Source organism: Arachis duranensis, chromosome 2, assembly GCF_000817695.3.
Source record: "Arachis duranensis cultivar V14167 chromosome 2, aradu.V14167.gnm2.J7QH, whole genome shotgun sequence".
Classification (NCBI taxonomy): domain Eukaryota; kingdom Viridiplantae; phylum Streptophyta; class Magnoliopsida; order Fabales; family Fabaceae; genus Arachis; species Arachis duranensis.
This window is the reverse complement of record NC_029773.3, coordinates 88262210-88272809: the sequence shown is the minus strand read 5'-3', so window position 1 is coordinate 88272809 and position 10600 is coordinate 88262210.

The following is a 10600-nucleotide window of genomic DNA, read 5'->3' as shown; positions in this document are numbered from 1 at the left end:
TTCATCATTGGTGATCCCTCTCAAGGTGTAACCACAAGATCCTCCACCAAAAGGCAAACCGAACCTAGCAACTTTGCTCTCTTGTCACAATTGGAGCCAAACAATGTCAAGCAAGCCCTTGAAGATCCATCATGGGCTAAGGCCATGCAAGAGGAGCTTGCTCAATTTGACAAGAATAAGGTTTGGACATTAGTACCTCATCCGGATGGTAAGAAGGTAACGGGTACTAAGTGAGTATTCAAAAATAAACTTGGTGAGGATGGACAAGTTGTTCGTAACAAGGCTAGATTAGTGGCCCAAGGTTACGATCAAGAAGAGAGAATAGATTTTGATGAGTCTTTTGCTCCGGTAGCTGGAATAGAAGCAATTAGGTTGCTTCTTGCCTATGCTGCCCATAAAGGTTTCAAAATGTTTCAAATGGATGTTAAATGTGCTTTCCTTAATGGCTTTATTGATAGAGAAGTGTATGTGGCTCAACCCCCCGGTTTTGAACATAAAGATTTTCCTAATCATGTGTTTAAACTTTCAAAGGTTCTTTATGGCCTTAGACAAGCTTCAAGAGCTTGGTATGAAAGGCTTAGTGCCTTCTTGTCAAATTTCAAGCCTATGGGAACACCAATGCATCCAAACACTAAGCTTGAAAAAGATGATGATGGCAAAGATGTGGATGAAACACGGTATAGAGGAATGATAGGTTCACTCATGTATCTTACCTCCTCTAGACAGGATATTGTTCAAAGTGTAGATGTATGTTCTAGGTTTCAATCTCACCCAAAAGAATCCCATTTATCGGCCGTTAAACGCATCATTAGATATATTAAGGGAACATGTGATTATGGCTTGTGGTATCCAAAATCTGATGATTTTTGTGCAGTAGGGTTTTGTGATGCAGATTATGCGGGAGATCGAGTGGATAGAAGGAGCACCTCGGGCATGTGTTGCTTCCTTGGAAGCTCACTCAACATGTGGTCAAGCAAGAAACAAGCCACAGTGGCTCTACCCACAGCTGAAGCAGAATATATATCCACATCTGCTTGTTGTTCACAATTAATTTGGTTAAAAACTCAATTGGAAGATTACAAATTAAAAATCAATAGCATACCCTTATTTTGTGATAACATGAGTGCAATAAATATTTCCAAAAATCTTGTTCTGCGCTCTAGAACAAAGCACATTGAAATTAAATATCATTTTATTAGAGAACATGTACAAAAGGGCACTATTGATATTCAATTTGTAAAATCTGAAGATCAACTTGCTGATATTTTTACAAAACCCCTCTGTTAAGATAGATTCTGTTTGTTAAGGAAAAGTTTGGGAATGATTGATTTAAATCATGTTGAAAATTTGTGAATTTCTGATTCTGTCCGGTTTTATCTCGTAGGAATGGACGAGATAAAAACAAGGCATGCTGGAGGAGCTATGATTAAGGGGGAGGCTGCGCAGACTTTGCTTCTAATGGGCCCCACATAATCAAGTTTGACCCCTCATTGAATTTTTACTAGTTCCTTATTTTATGATGATCAAATCTTTTGAGTGTCATTTCAAATCTCATTGGAAGTGGTTATTGTCAAATCAAATTCCTCTCTCCATCTAATCCCTTAAAACTAGGAAACCACTTTTTCAAAACCCCTTGGTTAATAACCGCACCATTATGGTTATTAACTTCCCCATCATCTCTCTCCAATCCTCATTAATTGCACCACTAACCTCCTCTCTCCTCACTCTCGTTCGGCACTCCCACCCTTTCATATTCAACTTCTCCATTCCTCCTAACATGAAAAAGAAAACGGCACAAAAGAGAAGTGGCCGAACCACCATTCCAAAAAGTCCACCGTTCTCATCACCTAAAACTCATACACATATCCATCTTCATTCTACCTCCTCTTCTACTCCATCACCTCCTTCTAAAAGGACCGAAACCATGCGTCGCAAAGTCATCGCTCATAAATCTTTAGGGAGAGGAAAGAACAAGGAGCCTAGCGTTCAAGAAGAAGAAGAGGAATCACATACTTTCCCACCACCATCACTGCCAAAAAGACCTACTCCAACCACAAAAAGCTCTCAGAAAAGGCCGAAAAGCTTTGTTCTGCATGATACAAGGGAACCAGCAAATTTGGAGTCTCTTGACTTCAAGAACAAATTTCACAAAACTCACTCCCATTTTGATCCCTCTCGATTTTACTCGTGCTTTCTATGAATTTCATAAAGAGGTTTTGCTGAAACGCCCTCTCTGTCTTTCATACCTGGTAAATCTTGAGAAACTGGCAACCAAAGGAATCAACTTTTCTTCCATGTTTGATGCTCTAAAGTGGACTCCACTGCTTCACATTCAAAAACTTGTATACCCGGGGCTGGTCCGGGAATTTTATGCAAACATGCGTTTGATTGATGGCTCAATTCACTCTTACGTCAAACGTGTTTACATGACCCTCAATCCTCAAACCATAGGCGCTGCTCTTGGATATGAAGAAGAAGGGCCAAAAGTTTACATGGTTGATAAGTGGGATGATCAAGTTGGCTTTGCACAACAAACGGTCTTACAACACATCTGTGCAAATCTCTCTGGTTTGGATGGACTAATTCCAACTCATCGAGTACTCGGCCCTGAAAACTCTCTGTTGCACCGTATCATCACTCACATTCTCACTCCTCAAGGCGGTTCTCACCACAGAGTAACAGTTTCTGATTCTGTCATTTTATTTGCACTTCTTACTTCTTCCCAAATTTTATTTGCTTATGTTATGATACGTCATATGTGGGAAGCAGTGAAAAGTACCAAAAAGGCTAATCTTCCTTATGGCATGTTCCTCACATGTATATTTGAGTATTTTAAGGTTGATTTGACTAATGAAATTGTTGAGAACAAGGTTTCAATAATTAAAGGAGGGGGAATCACAGGCAAGAAAAGCAAGAACTCTGTTCCTTCTGAACCTTCTCTCAGTGATCCGGAGAGCCATCCTGAACCCTCAACTGTTACTGCATCAATTCAGGAGGTTCTTAATGAGATGCGCAACATGTCAAAGTTGATGTTCAAATCCCACAAAACTGCCATAAAATTGGAATATGAACAGGAAAGGGCTTGGAAGAAATGTCATGACAGAGTTGGCTTCATGATTAAGAGCTTTGATGATGAAATGGGAACAGGGGATTACGAAGCTGATTCCGGTTCAGAATTCAATCTTTCTGATGATTGATAACCATTTGTTTACTTTATTTGATATTGGCTCCATTAGGCTCAATCTACTTTTTGTATGAGCATGACTTGAAACTCCCTGATCTGTGATACTTTGATACACTCTTGTTATTTTTCATTATGGATATTTTGTTGTGTTCTTCATATTTTGTGCAGGTGCCCCCATGATGACAAAAGGGGGAGGAAAATCAGTTTCCAAAATTGAAATTGGAAACAAAGAAAAACAGGGGATGAGAGCCGGGATGAAATTTTCAAATTGAAAATTCATGATCACCTCTGTTCGAAAAATGCATGTTGGTTGATGCTAAAATTTCCATTGCTTAAACTGCATTTAGTTTATCATGATTAGTTAATTCTCATTTGGCATCTGGTTTATAATAATGCTTGATTTTTTGATGCATGGCTATTGATTCATCATTGATAAATTTGTTGGATTGAAAATGTATTTTTGGCAGTTCCTTTAAATTGTATAAAGTATCAAAAATTGCCTTATTTTGCTCTACAAATATTTTCCTTCATGTTGTTTTGCTCTGATATATTAAACAGGAAAATGTTTGGATATTTTTTATGTTTGTAATATATTGAGCAGAAAATCAAAATTGTGATAGCAAATAAGTTTTGTATATCATTCTAATATGCTCATAAATCAAGCATTCAACATTTCAAAATTAATATGTTGAATAACATTGTTACTTGTAGCTTGATTTAAATGTCACAGGTTTAGTGCTTCCCTTGGTAAAATAGCATACATCAAGGGGGAGCCATGTAAGGGGGAGAAATTCAATCTTCAAAGGGAGTACTCGTACTCAAATCTTTCAAATTTCTTTCCATTTCAATTTTAATAATGTTTGTCATCAAGGGGGAGATTGATGAGTTTGGAAAACTCCAAATTAATATTTGTGATGAACAAACATTATTAAAATATTTAATTACAAAATTATTAAAATTCTCATTTAACATATGTTAATTAATATTTTTGTGATGCAGGATTTTTGGTTGGGCCGAACAAAAATAAAAGAAATATTGTGAAGCCCAAGTGTAAATTTTGTTCAGCTTTGAGTTTAAAGATTATAATCAACAAAGTGAAGCTGAATTATTATTGGGCCATAATTGATGCCACTTAGCCCAAACCAAGTTTGATGGAAAGATCCATTTACTTGGTCCAAATTAAGAAAAAGAGAAAAAGAGTTCCATGCATGTTTCCACGGAAATCAAATTCACTTTTGAATGGATTTCAAATTTTGTTTAATTGTACTTAATGCAGACCTTGGAAAATGGAAAGAGAAAGTAAAGAAATGATGTGATAGCCTTTAATGACACTACACGCTACTCAACAAAGGGAAGTGGGAAACTTGAATTCACTTTTATTCTCTCTCTTTGTTCATTGATTATTGTTCAAATCCATTGAATATTTTCTCTCTTCTCTCTCATCTCTTTCCTCTTCTTTCTTCGGTTATTAACCAGGAAGCCATGGAAGCTACTTGGAGCTACCAAAAGGAAAGGAAAGCAAGCCTAAAGACCATCGAGTTGATGGCACGAAAAAGAAAAAGAAAAGTATGATGTGGCTGAGATTATCACCTAATCTGGTAAGATTTGGTGAGGTAATCTCGGATCCTTCATACTCAAAAAGAAGGATGAAGATCCGGCCAGCAAAGAAGATCTTTGGAAGCATGGCTTGTCTTTGATTCTGCTCAACCAGTGTTTCAACCGGTGAAGGCTTCACTTCTCTATAAAAGGGGTGAACAGTCATGGTTTGATTCAAGGAGTAAGATTTGAGAGTGCAAGACACAGAGTTCTCAGAGCTACCTAAGCTAGCAGTTCTTCTTCTCCTTCAATGTTTTCTGTTTTGTATTTTTCTGTTTAATTTTGTCATGTCTTGAGTCTCATGGAAAAAGGCAAACAGTGAGGTTTGTATGAAAAAGCCATAGAGCGGAAAAAGGAAGAGAGTGCAAAATTAAAAGAAAAAGCCATAGATGTCTTAGAGTTCCTTTGTACATCTGTGTTGTGTTTCATGATTCTGTGGGAATCCCCTTGTAAGTTGGGTTAGCACTTTACAAGTTGTAATCTGGATGATTATAGTGAAATTCCATCATTGTTGTGATGGAGACTGGATGTAGGCTGCACTGCACTTAGCAGCTGAACCAGGATATATCTGGGTGTTATCTTCTCTCTCTTCCTACTTCAATTCTGTTTTTTACTGTTCTGATGAAAAATAAAAAATGTCTCTTGTCAAGTGATGAGACAAAATGAAAATGTCTTGTGGCTAGGGACGAGCTAAAACTGAAAAGCTTCCTCTAAGTCCAGCAAGTGTCAGCAAGCAAAAAGGGGGCTAAGATTCAACCCCCCTTCTCTTAGCCACTGAAACCATCAAACATTATCCAAGTAGAGGAACTTCACAGGGAATACTTCACAGAACACAACTCTCAAAACTCTGGTTTTCTCTCCTTAGTTCTGAATGAACAGAAAAACTTCTTTTAACTCCTTGCATGTTGCTGGCTCCTTCTTCCAAGGTCAACATCTTGAGCCTTGAGCTTCACCAACCACAGATTCACTTTTTCTCCTTAATCCTCAGAGTAGAAACTGTCCCCCTGACTTCCTCATCTTGACCGAAAGCCACAAAGCAGTAACCATAGAAAACTTCTCATGGTCAACTTGATCTTAGCCATAGAAAAGCTACTTGGTCCCCAAGTATCACTTGTGACCGTAGATGTGAAACAGAATAGGGCAGAGAACCACTTTCCCTTGAATGCCATTTTCGGATATTGCAGAGAGTTGGGAAGAAGAGAAGAAGATTTGATGTAAGCAAGATGAGATGGAATACCTTTAACCTAAGCTTGATTTGGTTTGAATTTTGTGATTAGATTTCTGTGTATCAAACTTAACCTTTCTCTCTCTTACTTCTTTGGTGTTTTGCTTGGTGAAGAAGCTCTTTCTCTCTTTCTCTTTCTTACTTTTTCTGAAGCTGATTTGACTTGATCTGAGAGGAGGATAACATTGCTTTGGTTGGATCAACATGGAGGGAATTGAAATTAAGAAGCCAGATCGGGTTTGGATCGGGTGTTGGTGTGCTTGGCCCAATTTGATTTCTTTGGCTTCCTTCTTTGCTTTTGCTTGGGCTTTTTATTTTTGCTTTCAGCCCAATAAGCTTGCTGATGCTTTTAGGCTATTAACATTTTGGCCTGCAACATATAGTAAATAATTAGCAACATATAATTATTGATATTTAACACTAATTATTTATTTTGTCTAAAAATAATGTTTGTCATCATTAATTAATTTAGTTAACTTCTTAACTCAACAGTATATTTTTATATCAATACATGTGTAATTTAATTTATTTTAAATATATATTTTATATTAATTAGTAGTTAATTTTGATATGGTTGAATATACAATGGTTGACAAACATTGTAGTATATAGTATGTGCAGTTGATGATTCAAAGATTTTAGGACAAACTTCCAAAGCTTTGATTGTAAAGGAAGTTTGAATTGGATCTGAAGAACTCTCATCGCAACTCCATCACAAGGCTGAATCTACAGGCACTGAAAAGTGAGAAGACTAGAGGAAAATCAAAACTCCAACTCGATAATTGGAGGTCATGCAAGAATCTGGGTGGCTATGGGAAGAAGATAAAATGATGGAATTAATGCTCCCTTACTTCCATCATTAGGTAAGCTTTTTTGGGGTGAAAAATGCTTATCAATCTTTTGCAGATATTTTTAATTATTGTAGGGCGTTCTTGCTTAAACCGATCTTTCTCTTTGCTTCAATTAATTTCCATTGTTAGTTTACTTAAACTTGCATCCTTGTAAATTTTATATTAATCCTTTTTCCCCTGCTTTTACAAATGCTTACCTTTATATTTTTATACATTAAGAAATTATTTTGCATGATTCAACAACTCAAGTCTCGTACACAGAAACATTTGATTGATCAGACAACAGGCTATAAATAAAAGTCTATTGTATACTATATCTAAATCTTTAAGAGCATTACAATCTAGATTTTTTTTCCTTTTTCAATAAGAGATCCCTATTTCACTTTTTACATTTAAGCTATGCATATAGCAATATTTCTTACATTCCGAATAGAATATAGGCAGTAAGAAATTAATGATGCTAATAATAAGAAAATTCAATTTCGTCAATTATGCGAATTCATTCTAATCATTGCCAACTATAAAAAGTTTAAGCAGACTTATATTATTTGCTAACTATTGTATTCTGCAGAAATTTAACCAAAGAATTTCAGATATTTCTAATATAAATATTGAAAAAGCTTGATCTATTTAATTTGTGGTTGGTTAATCACTAACCATAGCTTTATAAAACTTCATGCCTCTAATTCTCACCTTGTACTACTATTTGAAAGTTTGTACTTTGTATACAAACAGATGCAGTTCCATTCACTTTTGTGTTCTAGTAAAACTCTTTAGTTTGTGTATCTCAATGGCTATCTGAATACTGTACTTGTAATTGAACCACTTTTTGTCATGATTCTTGGGACTGCCACACCATTTTTCTGAAGCTAAGGTAAACAAATTATATATATGCTCTTTTTTTTTTTTGATGATTCAAATTAAGAGACATCAATAATTTTACATAAATGAGGAGTTTCTGCTCTGAATTTTCAATTTATGTATTATTCCATTTAAACCCTACTCAATTTCAATCCACATAATTACTGAAGAGATTGGATAAACTTAAAAGTTAAAACAAAATTGTCAGATAATTTTTGGTAAATGATTTTATTTTGTTTAAGTGCATATAGCATTTAATATAAAGTGAAGTGAATATTCAATTAAACATTCCTATTACAATTTTAATATTTTCAGTTGTGTATGGTAATCTTTGATACATCCTCATATCAAATCATTGAAATCAGAAACAGTTTAAAATTATTTGTTTTCAAATTTCAAGAACTCTGACCAAAACAAAAATTTTGGTAGTTAGTTTAGGATGCAATTCATGATGACTAGCAATTCATCTTTGATTTGTGATTTCTACTTGTTGGGTTGAGATTCTGTTGATTGTTTCAATTACTATTTGCTAACTGATTAGACCACAATTAATATAACTAACATTCATGTCATGCATTTTGGTTGCTTTCTAAGGCATATGTTCCCCTTTCACCTCAGCTACCGGTGACTATGTTTCAAAGAATTTTGTGCTCCTTATTGAAATAAAAGCATGTTCTGGTTGGAGTTCATTCAATTGTAGTAGGCAAACTTGTTTTATTATACAAGCATGTTTATTAGAGAAAAAGAAGCACACCTTATTCTAACCTAATTAAAAAAAACAAAAAAAACAAACAACCACACGGTATGGTTACTTAATTAAAACTTTTGAACTGGAATATAGAGGGAAAGAACATAGAAATTGTAATACAGAGGGATATAGAGACATGGCGTGTATTGATTGAATGAGTGGAGTCCATGAACAAGTTACTCACATGATATTGTTTCAGAGTGCCATGCGAATGGTGATCAGTGAACACAGTACACTTCCACCTTCAATTTCCATCAATTAAGCCACATCAACTATTTTGTGAGAAAAGTCTCTAATAAATTCCTAACAATTTTTCGGTAATAAGTGATAACTACTAATAAAGTTGTTTAGAGGACTTTATTATAAATTTGAATTAAAAAATATGAACTCAATTTTAATTTTTAAGGTTATAGTGAAATAATATAAATTGAGTAAATAATATAGAGACAATAGGTAATAAACCTGAAATTTATAACAAATGACAAAAGCTTGTTGGTGGTAACCACTCGGTAATTGCCATAAGACCAGAAGCGTGTTGTTTTTATGTTTTGTTTCTACTTTCTGTCTCACATTCTTGGAACCATTTGCGAAAGATACAATAACTAAGAGCAATGAAGAATAAAATAATAATAGAACCGATAGATATGAAAGAGGAAGCAAGTTGTGGAAGAAGCTAACAGTTTGGGGTTGACTTATTAATTTATATAACTTTTTAATTAAATAATAAATCATTAGAACAATTAAATATATAATAATAGAATAATCAAATGTATTTATAATAATATATGTAAGAAATTTGTTATAAAAGATAAAAAAAATAAATAATTTTTTTGAAAGCTAATTAAATTGACCCTTAGGTTCAGTTTGGCTAAACAGCTTAATTAATTTTTTTTGAAAAACTAAGTCATTTTTTTAATTTTTCTATACACTCTTAAATAACTTCTTAAAAATTTATAATTTAATTTTAAAAATTACACCAAATATTAATACTATTATTTTTTATAAATCAAAAACTCAAAAAAAAAAATTTTAAAATTTTTCAAACCGTCCTTAATCTCTTAAGAGATCTTTATGTTTTTAGTTTAATGACTTGCGAGTCCTTTCCCACCGACACTAGTAAAAAACAAAAAACAAAAATAAAAATATTTCATGTTTGAATTTACTTATAAAAGTACATTTTATTAGAAAAAGAAGTAATTAAATTATTTGTAATAAAAAATATGTAAGCACCTTTTATCGAAATTACAATTATGGTCATACGGAATAAAAAACTATTTGACATTATATGCTATGTTTGAAAAGTATTGTTCTATATTATTTATATAAAATAGAATAATTACATAAGTTATTAATAAAAAAACATGTTATATTATTAACACTTTAATTTAAAATAAATTCTTTTAATAATAATATGAAATATATATAACAAAATTTTGTATACACATATTACTGTGTCCACATACCAAAGCAATTTTTTTAAAAGAAAATAAAATTAATGTTTTAGTTTTTACAAGCAATAACCAATTATATATATTTTTTTAATTTTAAAGATGAGTGTAATAGAAAAATCTCACATTAAAAATATTAATATTTGTATAGTATTACTTTTAAAAGGTATGAATTTTTTTTTTAATAGAAAAACTTATCTTTCAGCAGAAATATACCTATACATTTGTAAATTAATCTTTCTCTTAATTTCAAATAGATAACTCAGAAATAAATTTGTTACGCGCTTTTAAAAAATTATAAAAAAAAGTATTTTTTTTTACTTACTTTTTAGTTTTTTTGTTTAAAGTACAAATAAAAAACTCAAATTATAAAATAATAAGTATTTTATTTTGTAGCACTTCTTGTATGCCTTAAATGAGGATCATAGACCAAGACATTCACCGAGTAGTACTCCACTACTAGCGTAATTGAGGGGGGATGGGCGCCAATTAAAGTAAAGCAAAGCTATCATCATAGAGACTTTTAAAAGGGAGAGGAATCAACCAGGAAACAACCAGGAAGAACCTAGCCACCTACCTATCATTATGGTTGACTAGCTACTTGACTTCACTTATTGCCTCTTTATAAACTTTAGTCTTTAGCTAAAAATTCACCATACCACACTAAAACATACACACAACATTCAA